Source organism: Perissodus microlepis, chromosome 18, assembly GCF_051167445.1.
Source record: "Perissodus microlepis isolate ML-2025 ecotype Zambia chromosome 18, ASM5116744v1, whole genome shotgun sequence".
Classification (NCBI taxonomy): domain Eukaryota; kingdom Metazoa; phylum Chordata; class Actinopteri; order Cichliformes; family Cichlidae; genus Perissodus; species Perissodus microlepis.
In genome coordinates this window covers 9,441,750-9,455,828 of record NC_140478.1, presented here as the reverse complement: position 1 = coordinate 9,455,828, position 14,079 = coordinate 9,441,750, and the positions used below count along the sequence as shown (strand labels likewise).

Genomic DNA, 14,079 nt, shown 5'->3' with positions numbered 1-14,079 from the left:
ACATCATTAGCAGCCATATATTCCCATGCCATATTACTGCCTCCACCATGTTTGACAGATGACGCGCTATACTTAAAATCACGAGTTGTTTCTCACCGTCTCCATGCTTTTGTCTTCCTATCATTTTGGTTATGCATAAATAAAAGTATGGTTTCATCTTTCCACAACTGTGTCAGCTCTTTGGATGTTTCTTTTAGATTTTGCTTTTCATTTCAAAAATGTACCAAATTCTTGATTTGACAGTCTGTGTATAAAAATGGCTGTAATTCCTAAACAGTTAATTCACTATTTTTATAAACCCACTTCAATTAAAGTTCAAAGTCTCGCCTTCAATCCCACCATGGTTTTATGATTCAAAATCCACCGTGAAAGCGTGCAGAGGCAAAACTAGAAAAAAATGTACCTTTGAGCAAAAAGCTATTGACCCCACTACAGTAGCAGTGCAGTCCCAGCTCATATACACAATAAATGATAGTCACATTGAACAACTTGCTCATTTCCTTCAATAATAAATATGAGCACTACCACAGGTGTTCTGTCTCAGTCCCCTGAGAAGTGTGCCCCCTAGACCCACAGCCGATGGAGTACATCATGATTACCCGTGGTACCGGAAATGAAGTAGCCCGGGGTGAGAGCGATAAAAGGAGTGGAACTTCTCAGCAGTCGGAGTAGTCAGAGTCAGGGGTCACATGTCATTTATCGATGTCAGGCTTTGCCCCGCCGTGCCTCTCTGAATGCTAATCGCTCACGCTCTGCTGTGACAATACGATTAGACTTGATTAAAACAGTCTATTAGCATAGAAGCCACAGGCTGGGCAAACATCCTTCTTTCCTGGAAATCATGCTCACTCTGAGTGTCGAAACTGCAACTGGCTGGACGTGCACTTACTGTTCGTGTTTTTGGCAACCTTCATGCCCAGAATCAGAGGCAAATCAGCACTGTGTTGGTACAATAACCTTTTTCTTTGTCCTTGAAATACACATCGTGACTCCGAAGCTGCCGCTCTGACTCAAACAGGGAACTAATTATTGATCAGCTTTCATGCTGAGGTTTTGCAAGGTAGCCACCAGTTACCCATCTCCCCTTAGGGAGCTGACTAATCATTTGCCAGGGTGCGGCGATGAGAATTTTGACTTAACTAATCTCTGGATTGAATGGAGATTAACCGCCACGTGGGGTGACGGCTCTCCTCTTTGTCTTTTTTGTCTGGACGGGGATCTGTTCTCCTTATCTTATCACCCTGCCTCATTTCTCCGGGGCAGTTCCCTGCCGTTATCAATTTGGCTCCATCTACATGGAAATCAAAGCCTTTCCAGAAGTGGAATACGATTAGGGAGGGGGGAAAAGTCTAATCTTTCCCCTTTTGGTGCATGCCACCAAAAAACCTACGATGAACCAAGCAAATGAACAACAACAAACACTTCCTGTTATTCTTAATTTAGGGACTGTGTGCGTATTTGCCTAAAGAGAGCCTGTGGAGAGGGGTTTATTAATGCTGACTGGTTGACAGTGGTTTGGAACAGGGAACTGGGGAATTGACAATGGCTGCAGTGGACCCTTTAATCATTTGTAACTCTCAGTTTCACTTCGGCTCTTTATATAACTTCACTCTTCTCTGTGGATGACTGAAGGGCCATCAATAAGACAAACAATAGTTGCCCACAGACCAATTGTACCACATATTTTTGACATTGCCCCCATCTGATAACATGTGCTCGCTGCAGGTGGACATTCAACCCACAGCTGCCAATGCGCTGAACCATAATTTCCCCTTTACAGTGGAGGTGGATGAATGGGTGAACAAGGTGGCACAAAAGTGACGAGTTCCTGCGTAACTCACGAAGCATTTAATCTGCGAGGCTCCTTTTTTGTCTCTGGGCCTTGGAAATGAGGATTAACTCTCGCCTCACAGGACACAGCTGCCTGATTCCACTCCTGACACTGACCTCCTTTGTTTCTTTTTAATGACCAAAGAGTAGATGACTGTGTGTGTGTGTGTGTTTGTGTGCTTGTTTGTGTGTGTGTCCAGTAGCAGGGGTGTCCGATAAAGAGCGGGAGGTTTACAGAGGGGATTAAAACCCAAACAGCAGCTTCCCTCCCTGGTAAACAAAAGTACATGGGGATGTGCAGTGTGTGTGTGTGTGTGTGTGTGTGTGCCACCGCTCGTGACACCAGACAAAAAGAGGAAGACTGAGTCCATCTGTGAAAGCAGCAGGATTAAGCTGTGCTCAAGCCAGGAGCTACACGTCAATCAACCGCTAAGTGTTTGTGCGTGTTCTTGTGCCAATGTGCATATATGTGTGTGTGTGTGTGTGTGTGTGTGTGTGTGTCACATGCACAACTGTACACCCACATACATGTGCTCTTCTGATCCCACAGCGAGGACCCCAACTTTGCTGAATTCGTTCGTAATCTGTGGGATGGAGCAAAGCCAGCGATACGTCAGTCACCCAACATAAAAAAAGAGAGAAACTTTATTTTTTGTGAAATGTGTGAACTCAGTTGGCACCCGAGCATGAATCGTATGCGGCTGACATCTCCTTCATACTGTAATGTGGGATGAAGACGATGCTTTAAAGTGCTTCAAAAACAAGTTTGACAACAAGAGGGATGACAAAGTAACTAAATAATAATAATAAAATAACATAAATTCATTCTGCAGGAATGTTCTACATCATTAGTGTGCAGTCAGTCCCCCCAACACAGGTCACCCCCTCTCAATGGTTGCTGGTGCTCTGTCTCTCTTTGAGAAGCTTGTTGTCTCCTTGTCAGGACCCCTGACTGTTTGCCCATAATGCACCAGCATTCCTGCATGGCACCCTGTGAGGGGTGGTGGTGGAGGACAAGTCAGAAGCCTTCAATGCGCGGGCCACAAAGACCAAAGGTAGGCGTGTGCTTGGAGAGGTGGGGGGCTTGACCTGGATGTTCCTCAATAAAAGGACCTTGAAGGCAGGGGGTCATTACGCCTGCATGAGCCGGTGCGTGAACCTGGCTTTCTCCCCTTGACAATCTTAAGGGGTAAATTAAAATCAATACAGCCTATGATGAGGCGACTGCAGTGAGACAGGGGTGAGGGAAGGTAGGAGGTGGGGGACAGAGGGAGAGAGAGAGCTTGGACTTGATGGATGGCTGGTTAAAGGGGGATGATCAATTACCCTGATGGATTGCTTTTTGGGGATCTCTGAAATGAGACAGATCTCTGCTCTTTAAAGGCAAATTCAGAAGGAATGGAGGCTCCACTCCAGTTTGCATGAGAGCCCTGCAAGGCAGGAATATTATTCACTTACATCTTTGTTGTTGTGAGAAGTGGCAACTGGTCCCTCCTCCTCTCCAGAATCCTTTATTTTTCGAAAATGTTTAATCCCCTTCGTCCCCTCCCCCCTCCACACATTCTCCCTCCAACGGATCCCCTCTCTACATTATTCTCTGTGCATTTTAATTTTTTTTCCTTCTTCTGTCACCGGGGGCCCAGTTTTTCCCCGCCTACTCTCCTCATTTAAGCTTGAAACTAGAATACTGGAGCCAAGAAATAGTTAATCTCTCCGGCTGCTGCTATGATTGGCCGCTGTATTCAGCGCTTCAGCCTCCTTGAATGAGAAATAGGGGTAACCAAGCAACTTCAGTGCTGGAGAGAAGAAGATAAAAAAAAGCAAAAAGATGATAGGGCTTTACGGGATTTTCACAATGATGGAAGAATTTTGAAGCTGTTAACAGAAGAAAGAAAAAAAGAGGCAGAGGCAATGTGATTTCACCTTGAGTGTCCGGCAAATGGAATTAACAAATGGATTTTCTTAAACGCGCTTCCTCCCTCTCTCTCCCTCTCTCGCTCATTGAGGGGGGGAAATAGAGCGCTCAAATGAAGGAGACACAGATGTGGATTAAAACGCACAAATGGGACACTTCAGAAAAGCATCCACTGAGAAAAGGTGAGTAACATCTCAGCTTTTCTTTCTTTTTTTCTGAGGGGTGTGGGGTGAAGAGGTGCTTCAGCATTAAACTGTGAAACTACAGAGCTGTTTAAGGATGCAAGGCAGCTCAGCGACATGTCAAGATTTATGGATGGGATGCGTTGAATGAAAATGGGTTGCGAACCAGTCCGCTGTGGATGACCGGGATACAAACACATACAGAGTGAAAAAAAAAATAAAGAAAGAAAAGGGAAAGAGAAACAAATGTGATCAAGAAGCTGTGAACCTGATCGTCGGTGCTGCTTTGATGGATTTGAATGTGGAGTCCTCTGAAGCGCAAACGCCGGTCGCCTGTCAAATAACCCGCTGTCCCACGTCAAATTGCGCATAAATTACAAAGTGACGTTTGGGTTTTGATTGTTTTTAAACGATTTCAGCGCGTTAGCTGCTCATAGGGGCTTTTGGCTGTAGGATTTCGTGTAAAGGAACAAGTGTGAGAACAGGCGAAATCTTTTTTTCTCTCCCCACCACGTCTGTTGCCCCCCCTCCACAATATTCAAATGAAGAGATGTTCTGCTGCAACAGCAGTAAGTCATCCTCAAACGAGTGCGTGTTAGCCCGCTCCGATGCTGAGCGAATGGATGAATGATGACGCATATGTTGATAAATGTATTGATTTCAGTGCGGAAGCGGTCAGGGAATGCTCGGCGGGCTGCAGTAGTAGGGGCTGAGTACCTGTGGATGAATGGTTGGATGGGAGCGCACAGCGCACAACGGCGCCGGTCTGTCCGGCAGCGGTGAGCAAAAATGTGCCAGAAACCAGTGCGTGGGCCTTCAGTGTGAGTCCTCCGGTCAGCAGCGACGTTCGTGGGTCAGTGTGGAGGTGGAAGCATTCCAGTTAGTCTTGGAAGACGTGGATGAGGTGGGTGGGTGGGTGGGGGTGGGGGGTAGCGTGAGACACGACTTCCATTTGCGTCATTTAATTTTTTTTATTTTATTTTTTATGTTGATTTTTAATATATGTCTGGATTTGTAGGACTTACTTGCGTTGTATAAGCATGGCTAAAGTTTGGTTATTTTTTAAAAGTCTGTTATCATTCTTGGTTCTATATTTAAAGATAACCCTAGACAACAAGGTGCATCCCTATTTCTTTATTAATTAAAAAGAGCCAAATATTGACAAAAATATAGTTTTTTTTTCTGTTAAATCATTCAATAGAACAGGCTACTGTCCTGGCTGTTTATTATTTTGTTTTTCCCAATCATAACCTCTCAAACCCAACCCCCCTCCCCCTTTGGGTAAAATTGAATTGGAGCCAGTGTTACCAGTTCAAATGCAAAGTTCATTACTGGACCATATGTCAGTCATGATGCTCTGTGTTTTCTACATGGGTGCTTGTATGAGAGCAGCCGTAAATGATGGGAAATGAGCACTGTAGTGGAAATGTAGTAACACAGCAGCCATCAGCTACAGATCAGGGTGCTGCTGAAACACTATGGCTCACCTGCATCTTGTTCATGCCGTGGTTTGGTGGGATAAAAGCGAAGGTCTGGGGCTAGGATTCCCATGCTGGTGCCAAAGTTCACTGGCGATTTCTGCAAGTCGCCCAAACTATCCTTCGTAATCTCCTTAGTGAGGATGCTCTGCAACAGAGCCTAAGCTGTGCTCAGTAGGTCGATCGTGGGATGGATGTGTTACCACTCTCACACACACATGCTATAATTTCCGGTTGTCACCCCCAGACATTTCTTTGCAGCCCAGTGTGAATTGTGGGGCTTAAGATAGAGCTCAACAAAACACTAGAGAGCATTAACTTCTCCAGTAAGGCCTTCTTTGTTGGGTCTCCCAGTGGAATCAAGGCGCTTCATTTAGCTCCTGAAAGCGAAAGCAGCCGGTGCATATGGTGGATATAGCTTATCCAATTAAGACCATAATGAATTTTCCCCTTTTGCATTTGGAGGAAAGGTGGTTTGGGTATTTCTTCTCTGTGTTAACTCTTCACGATTGCATTGCAGCAGTGTTGGAGCATTTTCAGCCTGTTGTTGTTTTGCACTTCTTAAATCTTTGGGCTTTTTCACCCCTTTGCCGTACTGTGCACACTCTGCTTCTCTTCTTTTGTTTCTGCTGAAAGCCTGGTGGATTATCGCATTTGTAGTTTCTCTTCATCTCGCAGCAGCATTACCTCAACGTGAACTACCAAGTGCTCTGAGGTAATGCGTCTAACAAACAGGGCCTCGTACTGACACTAATGCAGAGTTTCAGACTCAGACACACGACTCCTGGAGTGGCCTGAATCTTTTATAAAAAAAGTAGCTTTAATGAGTAAGATTGTGCCTGAGTTCTGATTTTTGCTGGCGGCCTTATCACATTTAATCTGTTCATTAATAAAGATGTGGCCCCTGGCAGAGGCAGGTCAGAGGTGACCTCGCTTGCAGGAGTTGAACAAAAAGGGGGAGATTGCTCCGATAGCGGTGTATTGTAGAAAGCTGAATGATGCACACGTTCGCCCCCCCCCCTCCCTCCTGGGAGTGTAATCACCATGACAGGTGCAGGGAGGGTTGGGGCAACTTAATGTGTCAGACGCAAGAACTCAGACTACATGGTGTGAAATCAAAGAGCAAAAAAAAAAAACGGCTTTCCATTTTACAGAGTGCCGTGTGCTGCACTAGGTTTTGGGATGAGTAACTTTGTTGAGTTTACATCAGCAAACTGGCACCATCTTGAAGTAGTCCAACACAACCCCCCATTAAATTGTTTTGTTTTCTGCTATTTTGATGAACAAACAAAGTGCTAAATACTAAACTTTAAAGGTATTGGAAGGAATAGCAAGTATAAGTTGGTTGTCACATTACACCGTGGAATCTGTCAGTATCACACATTTGACCTGACAATATGTCCATTTTTTGCTGTGGTCAGTTTGTGGAAAGCACACAAACTTTGAGGGGAGGACACATTTTGTGATTTTCTTGGGTCAGAGTTTTCATGTTGTTGTTTCTGTATTAAAAATCATACAATATTAGGCATTTAAACTGGACTTTTATTAAAAAGTTGAAGGTAATAGCTTTGATTTGAATCAGTTCTTCACTACCCAACCAAAGCCATTTGGTAGCTAGGTCTCACTGTGACCCTGTGGTTGATTCTTTGTTGACAGAATGGTTTTTGTTGAGCCATAAACCAGAGGAAGTATGGCTTTGTTGTGTTGTCTGCTAAAACTGATCTCACAAAGACTTTATCCCTGAAAAACAGAGGTATATGTTCGTCATGACTGACTTGTGTGATGCTGAGTGATGTATAGGCTTGCTAAATCACAACAAGCAACCTTAAAATGGAGAGCTCAGAAACTTTCCTTACCTGGTTGATCGAGCATGCATAAGGACTTAAATGGAGAGCAGTCAGTTTGATATTGATGCAGTTCATTTTTCTTCTCACTTTTACACCACCTTGCCTGTTGGAAAATCTTGCAAAAGAATCTGTTTGTCTTTTAAAATATATACAGAACTTCTGGCCTGTTTTTTAAAATTATATCAGTGATACATCAGTGGAATTTGTTCTCTGTTGTTTTTGTGGCTTTAATAAAAGTGACATTATTAAAGCACTGAGAATACCTTAATTTCACTGCTCATATTACACAATAATTATCACTTGTTTAAATTCACATTTTAATTACAAGGTGTAATAGATGGTGTTCATTTCTAAATTTACATTTAGAAACACCATTGATAACTATGGAGACAACCAACCCCAGTTGGTGTTCACAACGTGTCATTGATGGTTAATTACTTTGTGATACAATTAGCTGCAAAAATGAAAAGGATAGTCATGTTTAGCTAGCACCATAAGCTCTGATTTAACAAAGGAATAGTTATTGAAAGCTATTCAATGATCAGCAATTCATGCAAGAGCAAAAAGTGTAACAACAAACCCTGGTCTACCCTACTAGCTGTTTGGCTAATAAGGAACTTGGATAGCACCACAAAGTAGTGCCTTCCTTTTTTGTTTTATAGTTGCAGAGTTGAGAGTTGCATATGGTCACTAATAGAGATTCATTCCATCCATCATTGTGACTAACAAAGAGCAAAGCACGAGTACTGAAGTCTTCATTCCCGCGCCGGATAAACTTCTGTGCTAACAAGCTAGTGTTCAGCCAGTGGAGCCAAGCTAAAGCTAGCTGTTGCTGTTTGGTTTGAGTCTTTATGCTAAGCTGAGCTCACAGGCTGCTGGCTCCAGCATCTTATGCAGTTTAAGGTCACGTTGCCCTTATTGATTTTTTCATCTAACTCTCAGCATGAAAGCTGTTTTTAACGTCCTCTAGGACAGCCGTCCTGCTAAGAACCAAAATATCCAGCTTGGACAGACTTCACATCAGAAATATCATGGTAACAGGACTCGCTTATTGAACAATCTCTCAGTAGCATCAGCAAGCAGTCATACAGAATATAAAATGCGAAACTGGAAAATGTTCAAATGAAAATACTCTTTTTGGACCTGTTTCAGTATAAAAATTGGAAATCGTCCACACTATACATCCTCCACAGGACAGAGGCTGTACTGCCTTGCAGGTTTCTGTCTTTTGCTTCATAAAGAGTATCTGAATGGAAAAGCTAATTCTGTTTATGCCTTATTAGTACATATGTTAAATTGTTTCCAATTAAGCTATTATATCCAAAATTAAACAAAGGCTGAAGATATTAAGCAAATAAATCCACTCACATTTACAAACAATCAAACTTATAAACTTCTCCATCCAAAACTATCTCATTGTGATTTAGACAATTGTAGATAAATATGTACATTCAGCAAAAACAGCAATCGAGTACTGCTTTCCTAACCTCTTGTCACTTATTGCACTGATCCTTTTGAGCTGATAATGAGGCAGTGACCCTAACGCTATAAACAGTTTCACTGGACTCAGATGGGGAAGTGAATTACCAGTCAGTCATACAGTTATTTCCATTGTGCAGAGGCGGGTGGCTAGTAATCCCTGTGCCTTGGCCTGTAACATCTGGTGAGTGAGTGAAATGTTCAGTGTGAAGCCAGCAGTGTCAGCCTGCCTCCTCTGTTCAACCGGGGCAGCCATCACTGCCCGCTTCACTTCCAGAGGACTGGGCAACTTCAATGCATCAATGACACCAGCCATCACAAGGGACATGTAGCATGCCAAACCAATGATTCATTAGGACTCAATTAGCTGGGAGGCATGGGGCGCCCTGCCATATGCCTCGAGGTTCAACAGCAATCTGTACCCACTCCCCGTTACTATAATCTCAACTGTATTTTGGCACTGTAAAGTCTGTACATGTGTGCTGTATCAGTGGTGTACAGTAGCAGCACAAGGGCTGCAGTCTGCTCCTTTCCGCAGAGGCATCGTCTTTGTGCTATTAAAACAAGTCAGTAGCAGAGTTTTAGCAGCTCTGTTTCCAGCCGCCCAGCTTTTGAGCTGGAAATGAGTCACAATGACCTTCAGCTCAACTCATGTTGCGCCAGTTGGCACCGTATGAAATACTCATCCATCTACTGAAGTATGAGACTGTGGAGCTCCAGATACTGTAAATCTTAGGAGGTAAGAAAGGCCCTCGCTCAGTATCGACTTCTCTTCCCTTGCCAAGAGGCGGCATGCGCTGCAGACAAGATCTATCCGCCCTCAAATCTAGTTTGTCTTCTTATCTGTGCCAAGGTAAAGGACCCCCTCACCTCATTCCACATGCCCCCGCCACTTAATCAAAGTGTTCCATAAACAGAAATAAATGAAATCAGATAGGAGCAGGAGGCAACCCCTTCGGGGTAAAAAAAATCCATTAATCATCAACACTTTTGAGATTTGAAAAGCAAATGCTCATAATTTGCTCTATTTTACATTGATTTGTAGAAATTTTAGGTCAGACGTCCTTGAAGGAACGGCTGAAGCAGGTGTAGGGTTTTCTTTAGCGTATATATTTAAAGTGAAACCTCCCGTGCGCGTAAGGAAATTAATATCGGCCACACGCCTCCCTCCCTCCATATCTCCAGCGTTTCCCGGCATATGATGGGACGGCTTAGCTGCTCATCCAAATCACATTTGATTGGATAAATTTATATGTAGGGCAGTGAAAGCAGGATGAGTCACTGAAAACACTTAACAAACAGGTTTGCGTGTCACGTGAACATCTTTAGCGGAAACCGGCCATCGTTCAGGAGGTTCTGTTGGTTTGGCTTTTGAATTTTCACATTTTAATTTGTGGAGCCTTTTTTTGGGAGCAAGAAATAGAAAATTAATGCACGTTTTTGTGCATTAAAGGCCTAACGTTTCAATAATACCAGCAATGAGTGAGGATACAGGCAAAGGAAGTCAAGTCGAAGCCACTCTGCCCCAGTTGTAAGCACGTGCAGTCACCCAACTGCACTCCTCCAGCGTTTTCACCGCATTACCCAGAAACGCTGCGATCGCGTGACCCAATTTATCAGTCTCTCCTCCCCATTCATCTGCTCTCACAGATGCACTACAGGAGGCTCCATAAGAGCATCCATCACCTCAGAGTAGTGAGATCCTTCAGTTTCATCCCGCTGGCCCGTTCTACAACCCTGTTCCCAACAGGCAGGACAGCGGGTCCATATGTGGCTGACGATTATAACAGAGTGCCAGGCTGGCAGCAGCAGCCTCGTGTTTCAGTCTGTAAAATATGTAATCAAATATAAGCTTAGCCATGTTTTTCTTCCACTGACAGTCAATTTAAATATTGTCTCTGCCACATCTCCTTACTGCTGTACTTCTTCAGCCCCCTGGAGATAATTGGGCTGTTTAGTTCAGCCTGGAGGAGATATCAGATTAAGTTTTCATGTGATTTCATCTCCCCCAGATTCATGTCTTTTTTTTTTTGTTGTTTTCCTAAGTGCTGCCATTTCAATCATTTACAATTTTGGAGTATCTGAGAAGCTAATTTTTTTCAATTCACGAAAAGGAGAACTTTATGCCTCTTATGGGAGGCTGTAGTTTGTGTTTCCAATACTCGGGATGCCCTCATTGGTATAAAAAAGGGAATCCTCACACATCTAAAGAAGTTTCAGCAGCAAAGGCTACATTACAGCATAACCTTCAAGATTCACCGGAAAGCTGGTGTATTAGACTGCATTAGTATCTTTTTATAGCGGATAAACTGACTACTGAGTGTAGAATGTCTTTCATGTGGCCAAGCTGGAGGAGAAGCAGAAAAAAATGAGAAAAAACATATTATTTTTTCTATTTGCTACACCGTAAAGATGTAGAAAAGCATAAACAGCATAAATAGATGCTGTAAAACTTCTGTAGCTCTTGCTGAGATCAAAAGAGAAATCTTCAAAAACCCAAAGTTCTCATTCTACCCTTAAAAAACAAAAAAAAGACAGAATTTATATTCATGTGATCGAAAGTGCGGGGAATGAGAGTACCACCTGAGTTATGCTTTTATTTTATCAGCGTACTGCGTGTTTTAATAACCAAGTCTGCTAAATTAAAAGATGCTGGTGCAGAACGTCTCGTAGTAGCGCCTGCAGGAAAGAGCCTCTGTATTTTTTATTTTTTTTGATGTGGAGTTGCACCGAGCAGCGAGCATCTGGCACAGCGGCGGCGGTCAGCATGAAGCCTTCTGACGAGACCCTTTAGATCACTTCTCATCAGAGCGTCGCTGTTGGAGACCACCCTGATACTTTGCTCTAATCAGCCGTCAAGTGTCATATTCAGAAGGCTTCACTCAGGCTTGTATCCAGCCTCCACTTTCGGTTTATACAAAACAACACCGAAGGAGCAGCTCCTTAGAGAGAGAGACGACACTAGTGTTGCTTGTGTGTGCATGATGTTTTTTTGGGGGGGGTGTTTTCGTGATCTGTGCGAGATCCTGACCTTGCGACGCCATTGTAATGAGAGGCAGTGGAATATTTCACTTATCATTAGCAGCATGATTAGCTGCCAATGGGCTGTGCCTGACGTGGTTTAATCCTCCCAGTCTCCAGAGTGCGATAACATATGAGATGACAACAGTTTCACACCCAGTTTCACACCTCCGGTGGTTCCATACGTCGCAGCAGCCTAATCACTCATGTGAGATTAATGAGAGACGTTGAGGTGTGGTGGGAGATTCACTAATTACACCCGCGCATGCTGTAATGTAGTCGGGGGACTGGAGAGTTTGTGTGTCCGAGTGTATGTGTGTGGGTTTCTTAAGCTCCTTTTAATGTACAGTTTTATGAGATACCTGTTACTCCTTAGTGGGCGAGGATGAGCTACAACAAAGGTGACCTCGAGAGGAAAGAAGAAATGGCTGTGTGGGGAAGTGGAGTAACAAAGTCAAATCACTGCAAAATATCTTTAAACCTGGAACGTTAACAAGTTGTAGTGTAGAATTCTTAAAGGTGCAGTTAGTCATTTTTTTTGAGGGGGGGTTATTTCGATGAAAAAAGATTGTTGCACTGATGAATATGTGTGTAATTACGCCTTCAACAATCTGATGCATTCACATAGAAAATGGGGAGCGAGTGCAGGTTTGTGGAAGCTGCTAAGTTCCTAGCATATTTGATTACAATGGCTAGGAAGGACATCTACCTTCTAATCACATTTCACATATGTGGTTGTTAGAAACATATGTGGTACGCAAAGGAGAAGAAAAGTTGTGTATCACTTGTAGGGACATAAAATTCATGTCTGCGTGAAGGTTCATAGCTACATTTTATTGTTAGAGACGGAGTTCCCTTTAGCAAAGAAGCAAAAAATGAAAAGAAAATGCAAAGAAAAAGAGACAACACCAATAGCATCACACACTCAAGTGTGCATAAACATGTTTGTTTATTCCCATACTGTCGCACTTACTTATTGTCAGCAGATTAGATTAGATTAGACACGTGACTGTTCAGGCTCTGGACTAGATTATAAATAATAAACTGATTATAAGTTAACATTATGCCAGCTAATTTTATGCTCAAATGTCCTAAAATCACACTTTCCCTCTGATAAACTTAGAGTTTATTTACTAACCATCAGATTCCAATCTTAGATCTACTTCAAAGGCAGTTTTGCTAATGCTGGCTAACAGCAGCAAAAATAGCAACGCTTACCAACAGAAAAGTTCAACATATCCTCATCAACTCACCTCAGTATTGCTGTTATTGGTCAGAACTGAGCTTCACTGACTAATCAACTCATGTATGACTCTTTTACAAAGGTTCATAACCTCTTTCAGTGTAAATAAAGGTGGCTGTTTCCCACCCAGCATTGATAGTGGACTGACAGCCTACATAACAGGAAAAACCTCAAAGGCAAATCTGGTCGGTCACTTTGCTATCTCAGTACACACATTACAGACAAATGGCAGCCAGAGGTTTTGATTTAACTGATTTCATTTAAGTGTTGATATTATTCAAATAAACTCATTACAAAAAGTAAGGACATTTGTGTGTTGTTACAGCAATTATTTTGTTGCTATAATGATTGTTCAGCAGAGTTGAGTATGTGGGCTGAATAACTGACCTGGAAAACTTCTCCGTTATCCAGGTCATGATTGTTTAAGGAGCTTGGAAAGACAGAGTACTTTAAGTTTCTTGAAGATGTTTTTTACCTCTCATCCAAGAGGCTATGTCAGAACTGAGGAAGCCCTTCGAGTGAGACGTGAAACATCTTCAGGAAACTTAAAGAGGTCTAGACGCTTTCTTTCCAAGCTCCTCAATCTGCTACTGAACCCACAGATGCATTACAAATGTGGCACAATTTAAGTGGAAATAAACAGGCATTCCAACACAGTAAGATTTATCGCCAACAAACATTGTTACAACAAAGAAATAATCCACCAAACTCAATTTCCTTATTTTTTGTGCTAAGTTAAAGTAAAAATATGGTGTGTACAAAATGTATTTTTATACCAACAGAAAGAAACACACCAGCTGGTTGCAGTCATTATGGAGAAGTCGTAATTTAACATTTTTGATCTCTCTTGGCTGACTAAACCATACTATAGCTAGGAATATGCATTTGAGTTAGGAGGGGTAAGAAAATAAAACTTAGTTGACTGCAATCTACTGACATATATTGGTGAAACTTTCCACACTGTAATCACAGGAATCTTTTGGGCAGTAGATTTGGAGGGGCGACCAAATTAATTGCGGCACTTTTAAAGCAGAACAAGGAATGTTTCAGAATCAGAATTCAGTTCCACCAGCTTGATGTGCCA

General features: G+C 42.7%; 1 protein-coding gene across 3 annotated transcripts in view; it reads left to right on the top strand.

The window, feature by feature from the left end:
- Positions 1 to 3,425: 3,425 nt before the first annotated feature.
- dab1b (DAB adaptor protein 1b) overlaps positions 3,426 to 14,079 on the top strand; it is a 52,751-nt gene continuing 42,097 nt past the window's right edge. For 2 of the 3 annotated variants that reach the window (XM_084911441.1, XM_084911439.1), the window contains exon 1: positions 3,426 to 3,927. The gene's annotated coding sequence lies outside the window, so the exon portion shown is untranslated. Of the gene's footprint in view, positions 3,928 to 4,532; positions 4,832 to 14,079 lie in introns of those variants that run through there. The other variant, XM_084911440.1, reaches the window with a different exon arrangement.